This window comes from Carica papaya, chromosome 6 (assembly GCF_054855325.1).
Source record: "Carica papaya isolate Zhongbai chromosome 6, ASM5485532v1, whole genome shotgun sequence".
NCBI classification, from domain to species: Eukaryota; Viridiplantae; Streptophyta; class Magnoliopsida; order Brassicales; family Caricaceae; genus Carica; species Carica papaya.
The window spans coordinates 29,004,872-29,020,968 of NC_142314.1; the positions used below are offsets into that span (position 1 = coordinate 29,004,872).

The 16,097-nt window shown below is 35.8% G+C and overlaps 1 protein-coding gene across 2 annotated transcripts in view; it reads left to right on the plus strand.

Moving 5' to 3' along the window:
- LOC110811603 (phospholipid-transporting ATPase 1-like) overlaps positions 1-14,107 on the plus strand; it is a 34,810-nt gene extending 20,703 nt beyond the window's left edge. For both annotated transcript variants that reach the window (XM_088223222.1, XM_088223223.1), the window contains exon 9: positions 13,597-14,107. The gene's annotated coding sequence lies outside the window, so the exon portion shown is untranslated. The remainder of the gene's footprint in view (positions 1-13,596) is intronic.
- Positions 14,108-16,097: the final 1,990 nt, after the last annotated feature.

Here is a 16,097-nt window from a genome sequence, read left to right on the forward strand (position 1 = left end):
AATCTCTGTCAAGTACTCCTTGATATTCATGTCTTCAGCAATCTTGGCTTATTTGACACAAATTTTGATGGCAGATTTCAGATATTTTAATTTTCGTGCCATAATGAAGCTGGCAGTGCCTTTGACCTTGATACTTTTCCAATGATCCACCACCAAAGATTTGAATTTATCATCAGTAATGCATTTGTTGTTTATCCGAAAAGGTACGAGGTCCCATTTTCTATCATCCATAAAAAGGCAGATAGAAAAATTATCAGAACTTGGTATAGAAAATACTTGTTGGCTAAGACCCGAGAGATTAGGAAGGAAATAAGTGGAGACCAGGAATCTGTCGATTCTAGAGAATGTGGGAGGATCTCTTTGGTTGCTCTAGGTCCAGTTACCCCCTTTCAATGGAAGATCTGCAAGGTCAAGTCTTTCCATATTGTCCTTCAAATCTTTGGCAAAGCGACATTGTCCTGTGAGCCAGTACATTCTAATTGTCTAAGGGTCATATTGAAATCACCACCAATGATCTCTTTCCTACCCCAGGTGTTATTCCACAACAGGGAGCTTTCAGTTTCATTTCCTTTGCAGTAAACGCCGGAAAAGAACCGTTTTGTGCCATTGCTAATGTTAGAAAGAGACAAAAATGGAAGTCTCACCAATTTTGACGTCCTGGCACATCACCCAGTCTTTTTTCTGCATCAGAAGAATGCCACCTGCGGTGTTTTTGGCAATTAGAAAATGCCAATCCACCTCGTCAACTCGCCATATGCTTTTAATAGTGGCATCTGTAATGGATTTCATCTTTGTTTCTTGAAGACAGACAATGGTCTGATTCCACCGATTAAGGCATCCTCTGATCGTGTTCTTCTTTCCCAAATCATTGATTCCCTTGATGTTTCATGAGATGATTTTGCCAATCATTGATTTTTGTCGGAATTCTCCCAGTACCTTTGTTCTTTTTGCTTCTGCCTTCATAATTTTCCGAACATTGTAATCTTTTCAGCTCCCAAATTCCTCCTGTCTGTTTTTTCTTGACTTTTCTATTCCCTTTTTTCTCCTGGATTCCCTCAACTCATTCTTTTATCAAGTTCAGTACAAAGATAGATTGAGCCTGAGCTTCACACCCCTCAAAAGTGACTCCCAGGGATTTGGTGTTGCTTAAAATGTTCTGAAGTACCCATTTGGACTAAGTTTTTGCGTCATCTTGCATATTTGTTTTAGAGTACATCGGGAAGAACGGGGTTTCGGTGAAGAGCCTCTGTGCTCTAACCGGTGGTACCTGAACTTCCGAATCTTGTAGCAGAGCTAATTCTAGACCCAAAGTTGAATTCACTGGTTTAATTAGAATATATTGAACCGCCGTATTATTTATAAGAATAGGGTCTAACCACATCCCTGTATCCACCTCCCGATTGTCGTGACAAAACAAATCGGCCGGCATGTCCGAAAGCTTAAACTTCCCGAGATTATAATTAGTCTTCCTCTCGCTTTCAAGAACACTGGTGGAAACTCCAATTTTTTTTGCCCTAGGGGTACTTGATCGTGTAGGGGAAGAAATACAGTTCCTTTCCGAGTCAGACTCGGCGGCAGGTCCCTTTTTGGCCTTCCACTTCCATTTTACCTTTGGGCTGCGTTTCTTTGGGTTTTTGCCTTTTTAACCTCTCAGGCTTGATCCAACTTAATCAGTCCACTTACCCTTTTTTTACCAGGTCAGTTTGGGCGTCTTTGTGGGCTCCATTGTAAGAGGAAATTCTTAGCTGCCTGTAGGGACCGAATTTTGAATTTCAAATCCAGTTAGGTTAGAAGTCGGGTTGGGCATTGCCTTCTTTACTACGTTAGGATTTGTTTGGATAAATTTCAGTGATGGTTAATTAATATTTAGTAATGATAGTAATTGAATGACAATAACAGATGATTGAAATGACAAAATATTTTTATATTTAGATGATGGTATATTAATGACATATTTTTGTTTGGATGATAGGATAGTATGGTTGTATTTTCAGCTAAATTACTAATTTACCTCTATATATTATATGTAATAGTAAATGGTGTAAAAGAAGTATGTAAATAAAAAAAAAAAATTATTTATCAATATAATTATATTTGTATTTAAATAAATAATTATTATACATAATCAAATTAAAATTTTGTATTTAATAAAATAAATAATAATTATTTATATTATTACATAATTTAATTGTCATGATAAATATAATATTAATTAAATTAGATGGGGTATAACGGGAAACAAATAGCATGCCGGTCAAATACCACAAACTCGGTGGTTTAAAAATTCATTCTACTATTTGTCAGTCAAATACCATTTGTTACCATTGGAAGTTGAAATAAATACGGTTTTCTCACACCCGTAAAATACCATACATTAAAATTTTACTATTCACCATGATCCAAACACAGGGTTAGAGGTAGCTTGATTCGAGCGAAGCACATCAGCAAATGATTTTTGATTTGTATATTCTACACTAACCCGAAAGCTGTGTATGCACTATGGGCATTGAAGGAATAAGGAGCATCTGTTTACCTTAAACACTTTGTGGAGAGGGTTGGGTTATGCTTTGCCACGATTTCGCTTTCAAAGGGATTCATCAGGGGGACTTCGGCGAGCTCGAAAATGGACTTCATGAATTGCCACCACCTGCCTGCTTCCACTCCTTCGAGACGACCATACCAGTTCCAATAGAGGGCTATCTAGATTCTGTGCGAAGAGTCTTTAATGTTTTTTCCCCAGGGCACCCCCTTTTAGCCAGAAGAAATCACTTAACGCCTCTACAAGCCATAAAACTTCTTGCCTGTTCAGCACGATGGACGTTCTAGTTCCTCTGCCATTCTCGCTAATTTGAAGACCGTCCATTTTCTTCCCCTCATAGGTGATATGAAAAGATTTTTTGTCCACTTGAATGATTTTCCTAGTTGGGATCGTTGTGAACTTTGAATAGAGTTACAGAACGGGAGACTCTTTCGTTGCTAGGTTTAGGGTTTAGATCAATAGAAATGAGGGAAGAGATAATGGGGAAGGGGTAAGGGAGATGGACTCACATGCGGAGTGAGGGAGGAGAGAGAGAGAGAGAGAGAGAGAGAGAGAGAGAGAGATGAGATACTGACCAATTTTTTAGCTGCCGACCATCAACACCCGGTTGTGGTCTTCATATCCATAATTTAGTGACTATCTTTGCTTTAATCTACCCTTACTCCTACATAAGGCTTACAAAAATCTAGGAGAACTTATTGACATCCTAACATAAATTTTTTTGTACATGGGTTCTGCACTCCCCCTTAATGCGTGTAATTAATACAATTTACTCCTTTATTTTTTTAAAAAAAGAAATACTAATGAGAACTAGGAAACTAGTACTAGAAGAATAGAATTGTAAAGTTACTAAATTTGTAATTAGCAATTCCAAATAGTACATAGTTTGATATTTAAAATAATAATAATTTATCTAATAAAAAATCTATTTATTTCATTTTTTTAATCTATTTAGGCAATCAAAACCTAATCCACTCTATGCATCATTCTTGGTTGGAAAAAACTTCTACATGAATTTCGAATTAGTGAATGATCTAAAATTTTGACTTTCAAGCTTTCCTATGAAATTTTAACAAACTCTATGATTCGTTATTCTCCTCAATAGTAATTAACGAAAACACACAATTGTTTAGGAGTGAAATCTTGGCAGTATAATGAAATTAATATATTAATAAATCTGTGCTTCAAGGCTATCCTTGAGTTGAGCGTTACTAAATCCAGTTGTTGGGTTGGTTTCCTCTTTGTTGAATAAGACTCTCTTTAGGTGGTGAAAGATCTTGAATGACTTTAGAATCTATTTCCTGAAGACAACATGCCGGTTCGTATTCATCAAGTTCCAACAGGCTTTATTCTTTCCTTTTCATTGGCTGCAGGTTCTTTTGGATGTTGATATTTATTCATCTTTTCTATGGCCCTAGGTTTTGAAACTCTATCTCTTCTACCAAGCATAAGATGATAAATATTGGTAGTGTCTTCATGCTAAACATGTTCGTCATTAAGTCAAGGTTTGCCTAGAAGATATGCATAAATATTATAGGAACTACATCACACAAGATTGAATCATTGTAGGTACTAGGATGAATAGAAATAACACATTGCTGAGTTACCATAAATATTATCCATTGGAGCTAGTTTTTACAGTTATAGATGTTGTTACATCTAAAATTTTAATATACTCAGCTGTAAAAGTTGAAGCAAGTTTCTTGCCAGAATGTCTATGAATGACAAATTTATTACTTTTATTTTCACAGTTGGCTGGGGTTTGAAAAATTGAAAAATACTTCCAATCTTTCTCCACTTTAATTGCTTGATTATGCTTAGCTCAGTCTAGAAGAACTTGTCAACACTACTATTGTAGATGACTCATTCTATTCTTTTTTATTCCATGTATTTAAAATTTTTTCATCATAGGACACTAAGGTACAATTTGGTGAATAAGACTGCAAAACGATAAGGACAGGCCAAAAACACTTGGCAACTGTTTCTAACTGCTAAAGGTCTTGAAGAGGCAAAAACTTTCTGGATGAACTGTTTTGGTCAAACTCAGTTAAAAAGTCAAATATAGCACGATTTCGCGATTCTCCCTCGCCACTACGCACACTTGGGTTATATGCACTAGTTTTTCGTTGTTGTACAACAACGTGGTCACAAAAGTTGTCTTAGATTGAAATGATGATCACAGATTGGGGCTTGATGTGATGCATCACAGGCAGGAATTTGTCGATCTGCTCTAAAGCTGCTAGAAGGTCTTGCAGTGCTACTGACCCAAATTTCACCAATATCAGTGGGGTTTTAGGGATGCTCTGTTAGACAGGTATGGGATCTCTTGTTGTGGGGGAGTTGGTCAAGGCTGCTGGTTGTAGGTGTTCATCCCTAGACAATAATGAAGATTGTTAGAGTTTGCATTTTCTTTTCTTTTCCTCCTTTTTTAAAAGGGTGGTATCTTTTTAGATATGAGGTTTTGGGATATTAGGTGCAGGATTTTGGCTTTGGTTTCGACTGATATAGCAAATTAGTGCTAATTTATCCACTTAGATATCACTCAGAGGGTTATTTAGACATTGTACATAAGATGTCTTAAGTATTATATTTATGAGTTTAATTGCATCACAAAACTAGAAATTTGAAAAAAATTCTCAAAGAACTTTCTATTGAATAAATGAACTATGTTAGCAAATGAGGTATGCTTCGAGAATAACTTTTTCCAAATATGATTAATTAAGAAATACTGATACTAGTTAGAGGAGGAAAACTAAATATGAAAAAGAATAGAATCAAAATGTTACTAGAATTATAGTAATAGAGTCCTCAAACTAGAATTTAATTTCTAACCAATTAGGAAATATACACCTAATCAATTCTACATCAGTATGAGGAGCATGCGATTCCCTAGAGGCACTAAACCCATGAGTGGTGGAGATTTCTACTAGCAATCTTGCAGGTTTGCATTTGGACATCCAGACAGTTGAGGAAGATTTGGTGGTGTTGAGAGACTTGGTGACTAGGTCTACAGTTTTTAACTTCTCCAACACTCATGGATGTTAAAGAAAGTGAAAAACCAAATTAGCTGTTGTGCTTGCCTCTTTTCCTGCATTTTGAGTGAAGATTGTTGCGAGGATTGAGTTGTTTTATTCACAAATTTCTACTTAGGTCCTTGGCAAATATTTGATCGTAGTTCTGGTCTTGATGCTGACTAAAAGGAAAAAGTAGTTTCAAAAATTCACATTGGCCCACAATACTCCATGAAAGCAAGTGGACTAAAGTCACATTTTTTTCATAGATGACTCCCCTTTCACAAACCAAGTGGCTTCCTCCTATTCTCCTCCTCTTCTCCCAGGTAAAGTTGGGATAGGGAATTGCTTGGAAAATTTAGAATTGGTCTCTCTATTAGGGAGGGTGTTTGGGTGGATAAATGTTGCTGTTAGGTTTTCATTGTTCGCATCAATACCTTGGCCTCCTGTTGGGCACAAAATAGTTGGGTGGATGAGGGTTTTCTTTTTCCCTGTCAATTACTTGGCCTCCCGTTGGGCAAAAATGCAAGGATAATGGGATTTGTGGAAATCTTCATAGTAGGGTTGAGAAGAGGCTTGCTGGTTGGAGGAGAAGGTTCCTCTTGAAGGGGGTAGGCAACATTGATAAAAAAGCATGCTTTCTAGCCTTTCCATCTGCTTCATTTCCTTTGGCACCATGCGTAGTAGTGTATAGAACACTTGAGCAGATTCATGCAGATTCCTTTTAGGTGATACTGATAAGTAGAGACAATCTACCAAGTGAATTGGGATGATATTAAAGACTATATTTGGGGACCTAGCATCACTCTCATGTTCTTTTTCTTTTTAACTAACTAAGATGATTCCTTGCAAAGATACTATGCGGTGGAAGGTATTTGGTTTAAATATGTGTTGTTGGTGGGGGAATGAATGCCTAGCTTAAACAGAGAAGTCTCTGGTACTAGCTTGTGGAGGGGAATTAGAGAGGAAACTTGCTACCATGAGAGCTTCAAAGTCATAACAAAAATATGGTGAGATTTTTTGAGGATTTGTGGTGTTGGCAAACTTCTAAATCTTGATTTCTATCATCTATGGCTTCAAAGAGGCAAAAGTGATGACTGTTTCTTGATGAATGAAAATGGTGTTTCCTGGAATGTTACCCTCTCTGGCAACCTAAATGATTAGGAGCTTGATGAGATGTTTTCTTTGATGGCCTTCCTTGAGTCATGCTCTATTCATCCATATGAAGAAGACGTGCTGGTTTTGGAAGCTCCCAATGATACTTCTTCCTCGTTTAAGTCCTATCCTTTTCTTTCTTTTGAACTGTGATTTGATTGTTAATAACTTTCCTTGGAAATTCATTTGGAAATGTAAAGTTTCTCCCCGTGTGGCTTTCTTTGTGTGGGAGGTGTCCTCAGACGGCATTTGGGTTATAGGTAATTTAAGGAGGAGAGGCTGCATCATCGTCAATTGGTTCCTCTTTGTTTTCATGGAACGAATATCTCTTCTTATGGTCCCTGGAGGCAGAATGCTATGGGATATGGTTTCTAGCTTATCGGGTATCCAATGAGTGGTGAATGGATATGTCTTAGCCGAGTTCCTTGCTTTGGGAGGTACCAAGTGCTGCCAAGAGCAAGAACTTCATCATCCTTATTTATCAATATCTCGCTTTTCTAGAATTAGTAATTTTTAATTCTAGACCTTTTTTACTTTTTCAAAGGTCATCCTCTTACTGGCTTTTGCACCTTTTTGATATTTTGGCTAATTCTCTCATATAGTCTTTTTTGTTTCCATCTTGTACATGGATGACATCCCTTTGTTGCATTTGTTTATTGTAGAAATGTATATATGTAGAAATGTAAATACATTAGGGGGTAAATTAGTATTTTACTAGCTCGTTATGATAGCTGGGAAATGCCCCACTACCATTGCACCCCGTTAGACTGTTAGAATATTTTGCATAATCTCTTTTGTTTGTTCTGACTGAATGCCCATAAATTGGCATCTTTGTGCCCAATAATAATACCAGAGGATTCTCCTCTTCTCACAAACTCTCAATCTTCTTCATGGTATTAGAGCCAGTCTGATCCACATTCATCATCCAAATCAAGTCAAATGGCCACGGATGAGCAAACCTCCTTCACCTGAAGTTCTTTCAGGATCCTATCTTCCAGTGCCTGTCAACAACTCTCACGTTGATCAGGCACCCTCGTTTCGTCACTGGACATAGGTTGAATAGAAGCAACTATCTCCAGTGGTCCTCCTCTGTTCTGATGTTCATTCGCGGAAAGGGAAGAGACGAGTACCTGACTGGAGAAATTGTTCCACCTCCAGCAAACGACCCGAACGCTCATACGTGGAAAGTCGAAAACAATCTCATAATGTCATGATTTGTGAATTCCATTACAACAGAAATTGGAGAAAACTTTATGCTTTATGAGACCGCATATGATATTTTGGTTGTTGCTCGCGAGTTCTATTCCAACTGTGATAACACTTCAGCAATCTTCGAAATCGAAAGCCACCTTCATGACTTGCGACAGGGGGAGCTCTCTGTCACTCAATACTACAATGCCCTCACCCACAACTGGCAACAGCTTGATGTCTTCGAAGAACATCAATGGAGCTGCCCCGACGATTCTAAAATTTTCAAAACCATTACTGAACGAAAATGGGTCTTCAAATTTCTGAAGGGTCTCAACAAAAACTTTGATGAAATTCGAGGATGCATTCTGAGTACTAAACCGCTGCCGAGTCTCAGAGAAGCTTTCTCGGAAATCCGTTAGAAGAGAGTAGGAAGAAAATCATGATGGGAAAGTTTGGCCCGAACGTTGTGGAAATGGGTCCCGCGCTTGCTGCTCGAAAGAAATCCTCTCTGGGCAAATCCTAGAACAGTGCTCTTGCCTCTAAGCACACCTCTGCCTTTGTGGGTTGTGTTTCGGAAACTAGAGGAAGAAAGGGGAGACCGTGGTGTGAGTTTTGCAAAAAAGCCGGTCATACCCGTGAGAAGTGCTAGAAATTACATGGCAAACCAGCTGAGAAAAAACATTCAAGAGCTGAAGGCAATATGGTAATTTCTGAGGAATTATCCTTTACCCCACATCCATATAAACAGCTCCCTTCAGTTCAGCTCAGATGGAGGTTCTCTTACAAATGTTTTCTCAGAAGGGCCTTAGTAATGCTTTAGTTGCTCATAAAGGTAATTGCTTACTCAATTTATCTGCATATTTTGTAAAAAAGCAAATGTGGATTATTGATTCAGGGGCATCCGATCATATGACTGCGGATATTATACTCTTTCATCAGTACTGTGAGTGTAAGAAAATTTCTTCTATTAAGATCGCTGATAGAACAAGTTCTACAGTGGTACGAATTGGCTCAACCTATATATCACCAAATTTGGTTCTACATTCTGTCCTCTACCAAATTTGGACTACAATCTATTATTTGTAAGCAAATTATGTAAAAACTTGAACTGTGTAGTTAAATTTGATAAAGGGATATGTGTTTTTAAGGACTTGGACTTAGGGAAGATGACTGGCAATATTAAGAAGGAATCAGGACTTTATCTTCTACCAATCACAACATCACCTCTAAATGGACAAACCACAAGTGCAATATGTGCTAATTCCGTATTTGTAGGATCTTCTAGTATTGAACAATCTATTATGTTATGACATTATAGATTAGGACATCCAAATTTTATGTATTTGAAACAACTATTTTCTGTTTTATTCATAAATAAAAATTCAAGTTCATTTCAATGTGAAGTGTGTCAGTTTTCTAAACATATTCACAGTTTTCTTAACAACTTTTTCCTGTGATCAGTGCTTGATGAATGATGAAAAGAGTGTGATCAGATTGACACTGTTCATATCTCATTATTGCTTACAAACCCTTAAAACCCTTTGCATTGATCTATAGTGATGTATGGGAACCGGGTCGGGTGAAAAACATTACTGGTACAAAATGGTTTGTCTCCTTCATTGATGATCACACTAGAATAATCTGGGTCTATCTAATGAAAGAAAAATCAGAGATTGATCAAATTTTTCAAAAATTCAACACTATGATCCAAGCACAATTTCAAACAAATATGCAAGTGTTAAAAACTGATAATGTCTGTGAATACTTTGCATCCAACCTTGAAAAGTACCTTACTGACCAAGACATTGTCCATCAGAGTTCTTGTGCTTACACTCCTCAACAAAATGGTGTAGCAGAAAGAAAAAATAGACATATCCTTGAAGTGTCTCGCTCACTCATGTTTATTACCACAAATGTTTCTAAATTTCTTTGGGGAGAAGCTATTCTCACTGCCACATACCTGATTAATAGGATACCCTCCCGTATTCTTAAATTTAGAACACCTTATGACTCCTTTGTTCAAGCATTCTCAGAGTCTCATATTCTTCACACAATTCCTTTTAAAGTCTTTAGCTGCTCTGCCTATGTTCACATTCACACCCATCTCAAAGGGAAACTAAATCCTAAAGCCCTTAAGTGTATCTTTGTCGGGTATTCCTCCTCTCAGAAAGGTTGTCCAATCACCCACCGGTTCTATAATACTATGGATGTCATATTTTTATATAACAAACTCTTTTCTCCCATTCTCGATATTCAGGAGGAAACATCTGGTACTCAGGAATATCAATTGTGGGATGTGAACACACCTCTATTACATGTTCTATTAACAATATTAGAAAAAGAACCCGTCTCTCAAACTACCAAAGAACCTGAACTCCATCACAGAGACTGATAACACATTATTTGCAATAAGTAAGTTGCGTGTTTATATTAGGAGAAACAAAACTCAAAGTAAATATAATTACCTGAGTCAACTATACACTGTCATGATTCAACTCCTGGACTAAGCACCCAGAATAACACAGGTAATGAGATCTCTAACTCAACTGATGATATTGGTTTACTTATTACTTTATGAAAGTGTTCGCTCTTGTAAAATGCATCTCGTACAGGATTATATCTCATATGGCAAACTATCTTCAAAATATTAGACTCTTATGAGTAAGTTTGACAGTATCCCTTTAGAACCGAGAACGGTTCATGAAGCTCTCAAAATTCCTGAGTGGAATGCTGTTTTCCAAGAAGAAATTTCACCTCTTGAGAAAAAAGGAACATGGGAGTTATCTGATCTACCTTCAGGGAAAACTCTAGTAGGATGCAAGTGGATCTTCACCACTAAATACAATCTTGATGGTAGTGTGAATCGCTACCAAGCACGATTTGTTGCTAAAGGGTTCACCCAGTCATATGGAACCGATTATCAAGAGACGTTTGCTCTAGTTGCCAAGCATAACACAATGCAGGTATTATTCTCTTTAGCCTTTAATCTTGATTAGTCTCTTTTTCAGCTTAATGTAAAAAATGTTTTCCTTAATGGTGATCTAGAACAAGAAAATATATATGGAAGTCCCACCTGGACTTGAGATAAATCCACAAAAAGTATGCAAACTAAAAAAGGCACTGTATGGTCTCAAATAGTCACCAAGGACATGGTTTGACAGATTCACCAGGGCAGTGAAGCATATGGAATATGAACAGTGTCAATCTAATCACACTCTATTCATCAAGCACTGTATCACAGGAAAGAGAGCTGTACTAATCATTTATGTCGATGACATTATACTAATAGGTGATCATAATGAAGAAATTTAGAAATTGAAAGACTTTCTAGCTAAAGAATTTGAAATCAAAGACCTTGAAATACTTAAATATTTTCTTGAAATGGAAATCGCTTGATCCAAGAAGGGAATTTCTATATCTCAGTGGAAATATATCTTAAATCTTCTGAATGAAATAGGCATGCTTGGTTGTAAACCTGCAGAGACTCCTATGGGATCAAATGCTAAACTTGACTCCAAAAGTGATAGCAAATCTGTTGATAAAGAGATATATCAATAACTTGTTGGAAAACTCATATATTTGACTCACATGAGGCCTGACATCTACTTTGCAGTAAGCACTGTGAGTCAATTCATGTCTCAACCTACTGAGGAGTATATGAGTGTTGTCTATCACATCTTGAGGTACCTAAAGATAACACCTGAATAAGGATTATTTTTTCAGAAGACTATGGTCAGAGATATTAAAATCCACACTGATGCTGATTGGGCTGGTTCAGTAACTGATAGGAAATCTACATCTGGTTGCTGTTCTTATGTATGGGGCAATCTAGTGACTTGGCGAAGTAAAAAACAAACTGTTGTGTCAAGAAGCAGTGCTGAAGCTGAAGCTGAATTACGATCTCTTGTCCATGGAATATGTGAAGGAGTATGGCTGAAAAAGATCTTACTTGAACTAAGGTTCTCGACTCCCACTACTATGAGGATTTGGTATGGCAATCTATCAACTATAAGTATGGCTAAGAATCTTGTGCATTACGACAGAACTAAACATGTGGAAATTGATCGACACTTCATCAGGGAGAAAATTGAAAGTAAGGATATATCACTACAATATATCCCAACAAGTCAACAAGCTGTAGACATTCTCACAAAAGCACTAACAAAAAGAGAATTTAATAATTTTGTATCCAATATAGGATTACTTAACATTTATGTATCATAAATTAAGGGGAAGTGTAGAAATGTATATGTGTAGAAATGTAAATACACTAGGGGGTAAATTAGTATTACTAGGTTGTTATGACAGCTGGGAAATGCCCACTACCATTGCACCCCGTTAGACTGTTAGAATATTTTTCATAACTTCTTTTGTTTGTTTTGACCAAATGCCTATAAATTAGCATCTTTGTGTCCAATAATAATAATAGATGATTTTTCTCTTCTCCCAAACTCTCAATCTTCTTCATTTATAATATATATATTTTTCTTCTAAAAAACAATAAGACTACAATACAAATAAAGTAAAGAATTGAATAAAACTAGCATTAGATTAATTTGGAATTCTATCTCAACAAGTAAGAATATAAATCTCTTATTATGGAATTCAACATAGAGGTGGAGTTAGATCAATCGTGAAGCAAGTATACTGTTATGATTATTCAGTTCTAGGAATAGTAGAATGGAATAGGTTTGAGTGGAACCCATAAATGCATGGAACTTGCCTAACTCACCTTTTGATGTGTGATTTTAAACTTGGTGGTATAATGTGAATGATTGAGTTCATTTCTGAAGATTAGATATGACTAGTTAGAGTAGACATAATTGAGAGATAATGAAGGATCTCAACCTATTTTAGGACTACTCACCGTTGAATCTTGGAGCTGTTGCAAGTACAGTTGCACGAGACACCTACTGTTTGGCAATCTCATGGTATCTAGGAATCTACCTCCAATATTGCTAGCTAAAATTTTGCAGTGAAATTTGCTCCGGCTTGGTGTTCAGCATCTTTCGAAATCAATTTTGGAAATCAATTTCAATATAAGGAGCTTTTGACTTAACTTCCTGTTCTGGGGAGAAAAATAAATGTCAAATCATATTGAAGAAGAGATGCTTAAACCTTTCACTGGAGCCTTGCTCGTCCTTCAATTTTATTGCGGCCTGAAATGATGACAAAACTTTTAAATTTAGTAAATTAGACTACTTTAAGAACAAGTTCAAGATTTTGTAGAGTTCATTTCTAAATCCACGCTTAATCCAACTCACACCTTTAGAAGATGATAAAACTTGACCATATTTGGAATTTCACGTGTATTCCAAATTTTATCTATAAATTCCACACGAGGTCAATTGGAGTAAGTGGAGGGTTACAACCGAATGTCAAAAATACTAGATTTGTGCCAAACATTGCCTTAGAGATGCATTCAGTTGCATGTGTCATATTCTTGTTTATGAAAGTTCCCATGTATTGAAATTTATAATCATTGTGGGAACTGTCAGTAAAAGAGAGTTCAATTATCCGTTCGTTTAGATATGTTGTTAAACTCATAATATTTCCTGAAATCTGTCAAAGATGTGTTCTTGATGGGGATTGGGCCTGTAAAGGGTTTTGTATTTCAATGCCTATTTATGCATATACTTCCAGTGCCTTTTTGTGCTACTTACTTCTTTGTGTGTTTCTTCTTTATTATATTGATTACAGAAGCTCATTGCAAACCTGTGTGGAACAAATGATCGACAATTAACTGCAGAGCAGATTGTGTACTAAAGAGAGGTGGAGAGCGTAGGAGTTGTGGTATTCGGTGTGTAAAGAATATTACTTGGACGGTGTATGGTCAGGAAGGAAAAGTCATAGGAATAAAAAGGATGGAAGCTGCCAATTTGCAGGATCTTGATCAGTTTGGTAGAGAGCAAATAGAGGTCTGCAGAACTTAAAAATTTGGTTGGGGATGGTCAGGATTTTAACATATGGCTCGGAAAATGCCCAATCTGTCTTCAGCATCAAGAGAAAATAACCAAGTATATAATAGGCTTGTAAAGATAAGGGGTTTGGCATCTTTGTCACTGTTATTCTTATTTTCTTTTGGTTCAAATTTTATTTTATTATTATTATTTTTTTTCTCAAATCTTGTATACCAAAAACAAAAAGAATGAGGAAAGGAATTGGGAGAAAGACCACGGTGAAGGACTAATCATACTTGCATATTTTCATATGTTTTTTTAGCAGTTTGTGGGTACAAGGTGGTCGCCTAGGCTTCATCACCTTCAACAACAATGATATGAACGGAAGTCAGTCAGCCACAATATACAGTATTTAGTGTTCTTTCTTGAGGGGTTTAATACCATATAAAGTAGTTAGTACATACAATTAACAGCTGAAAAAAGCCAGTTAATTTTTGGGGATATAGGAGGGAATGCTTTTCAATTTATAGTGTCAGGGCATGTCTTTGTTTTAGCCAAATTAAAAAAAAAATAAAAAAAAGTGGGTAAAGTAATTAACAATCTAATGCTTTTTTCTTTATAAAATTTTATACATTTGTTTAGCAAATCAACCGTCTGTTTAAGGCATGTTAATATTATGTTTAAGATAGATGAGAGAAATCAAAAGATAGTTTCATTTATTTGTAGCCATCCTAGAAATGCAGATTGTGTATGTGAATCCCAATATTTACCGACTGTAAATTAAAAGTCAATTATGTTCAAAAGGGTTGTATCATCAGATTGTGACATGTGGCATGTCAAATCATGGCATGCTACAACTTAAAAAACGTAAAGAGGGGATTATATGTGACAGCCCCAATCTATGGGTTAGATCGTAAGATTCATTATGTTCGCTATACAATTAATGTCCTTAATAGAAGGTCACTGACTATATTACCCTAATTTTTTGTATGTATTTTCATTTGAAATTTACTTTTATTATATTATAATTAATTTGTGTGTATTATTTTTTACGGGTTAGAGAGAGAGAGAGAGACCCTCTTTAATAAAAAATGTTCACAGGGGCTAGCAAGAGTGAGAGACTGAGTCTAGGAAGATCAGAGTAAACTACAATGTCGAATCGGGCCGCCCTTGTCTCGAAAGAATTCACGTAAGGCCAACAGCTTGCCCCTAAATAAGGGGAGATCTGCTGCTTATTGCTCACAGAAAAATCCAACCCATTGTATGTATAGTCAAGGTCGTCGCCTATCTTTCTGATCTTTTCTTTTTTTCTCTTTTATTCATCATATTTCTTCTTTTGCCTGAACCAATTCAAGGTAAATTTATGTATATTATGTAATTAATAAATGCATATATATATATAATCTATTAAAAAAATTCAAAATTGGTGTAAAAACATAAATGTGATTTCCTGAATTAAAATTAACGCATATCCTCAATGCATAGTTTGAAGATCTGAAATACAAACTTAGAAATTAAAATAGTAAAAGAGAATTCTTAGTGCATAATAATAATAATTTCAATAATTTATTTGAAGATAAATTACAAGTGTATAATAATAATAATAATAATAATTCTCCTCTTATAACACAATAATTTACATAATTGCAGTCAATCTAAATTTCAAGATGATTTAACATCAAATATACAAATAAACTATAAAATTCTATTCGATAGAAGAAATACGTATTGTCCAATAACATAATAGAATATGTCATACACAAATATATTGAGAAAATCTTTAGCTTTGTTTAACAATCTCTTAATCCGAGATGAAATAGATTGCTATCTTAATACCATTAGAAAACTTAATTCAGAGCACAAAAGGCATTCCAGGACGATCGAAATGGAAATAGAGCTTTATTTTCTGCTGTTAGAACGTTGACAAAAGTCATGTAGGAGACCCACAACCCAACAGCTTTGACATAAGTTGTTTATGACATACACTTTAATTAGCCACGGTTATTATATAGACAAAAGGTTCTAGCCAAAAGGCTTTGGTTTTCTTATTATATGCCACCTGAGTTTATAGGATTATTAAAATATAGAAGAGTGTTAAAAAAGATTATATGAAAAAAAAAACTATCTAAATAGTTATAAGTCTTTAATAATGAATGAAAATTTTCTTAGAACTAGAACATGTTTCGGAGTTTCTATTACAATGGCTCTTATTCCTCGTTATTTTTTTCTTAAAGACTTCACCGAAAAAAGCTTTACAAAGAGAAAGAAAGATAGATGCAACCCATAATTTTGTTTTTGGAT